Source organism: Poecilia reticulata, linkage group LG8, assembly GCF_000633615.1.
Source record: "Poecilia reticulata strain Guanapo linkage group LG8, Guppy_female_1.0+MT, whole genome shotgun sequence".
NCBI classification, from domain to species: domain Eukaryota; kingdom Metazoa; phylum Chordata; class Actinopteri; order Cyprinodontiformes; family Poeciliidae; genus Poecilia; species Poecilia reticulata.
This window is the reverse complement of record NC_024338.1, coordinates 27,171,374-27,172,993: the sequence shown is the minus strand read 5'-3', so window position 1 is coordinate 27,172,993 and position 1,620 is coordinate 27,171,374.

Below are 1,620 nucleotides of genomic sequence, written 5' to 3'. Positions count from 1 at the left end.
GTGATGCTGCGACGCTGCAATGCTGCGACGGTGCGATGCTGCGACGGTGCAATGCTGCGACGGTGCAATGCTGCGACGCCGCCACTAAAAGACTCCGTGATGTCGCGTCTCAGCCATGGACACATGAGGCTTCAGCCCTAAACTCTGCAACTGTCCCGTGTGTTGGAGTTATTTATTCTTTCATTCTTAGTTTACTTTCTATATTTTTTTATTATTTATTTTATTATTTAGTTTATTTGCAGGTTAATAATTGTTGATTTAATTTACTTTTTGTTTCATTATCCTTATTTGTTTTTCTAAGTAAGAAAAGAAGAACTGGGGCTCCACTTTCTATAACTATGGGGAATCGGACCGGCATGTATTGGTATCGGACCGGCATGTACTGGTATTTGCAAATGACTAAATATTTAGTTTAAGATTTATTTGCAAATAAACAGAAAACTTGGTGAAAATGTGGCTTTGCAAAACGAAACACCATTTTTCTCTTATAATCCCGAGGAAAACTGCTGATCTCTCAGCAATCAGTGGGGGAGGGGGGAGAGGCGTCTGCCGCTCCCCTTCCTGCTCACATCATTATTTATTTGTTCGGATGTAAATCTGATGAACCTTTAATGATTTTAGGATTTTCCATCCTGACACTCTGCGGTCCAGAAAGACCAGCGGCCCGGTTGGTACCGGAACCATCGACTCCCACAGCAATTAACCTGCTGGTTCTGTTCAGCTTCGGACCGAGGATTAATGCCTTGGACTTATCAGAACCGGGGGAGACGAACAGAACTGACCAATCAGCAGGGGTCAAAGGTTACCACTGTGGTCGAGTTGGGAGTCAGAACTGGACCGGTTCTGGGTGTGAATAGTTCTGGTTTGAGTTGGACCTCTTCTGACCCGGCCCGGTCCAGTCCCATTAGCAGGTTTCTCTTTCCTACACCCTTATGACCCAGTGGGTCAGCAGCCAATGTTCCGGACGAGAGGCGGGGTCACCTGTCCAGATGTCCAGGTGTCCAGGTCACCTGTCCAGGTGTCCAGGTCACCTGTCCAGGTGTTCAGGTGTCCAGGTCACCTGTCCAGGTGTTCAGGTCACCTGTCCAGGTGTCCAGGTGTCCAGGTCACCTGTCCAGTCTGTTGTAGGGCACACAACCACACACACCTGACAGTCATGTTTTTGGCCTGTGGGGAAACCGCAGAACCCAGAGAGAACATGCCGTCTCCATGCAGAGGGACCCGGGCTGGGAATCGAACCCAGAACCTTCTTGCTGCAAGGCAACAGCTCTACCAACTGCACCACTGTGCAGCCCCAAATTCCTGAAGTGTTTATGAAAAATTAATTAAAAAAGAAAAGAAAAACTTTGGGTGCCCCCAAAAGTTGGCGCCCTGGACTGCTGCCCTAAACTCTGCAGGCAGAAACCAGTTCAAGCTGTTTAACCAGTTTAACCAGTTTAACCAGTTCAGACCTGAATCCGGTTTGTGTTCATTCAATTCTTTAAACCGTTTTACAGCAGCAGAAATATTCACTTTAACTTCATATTCACAAACATCCAAATTTGAAAATAAATATTTTTATTGAATAAAATGGTTGAATTTGATTTTGTTCTTTGAACAGAATTTATAAAATATAAATAT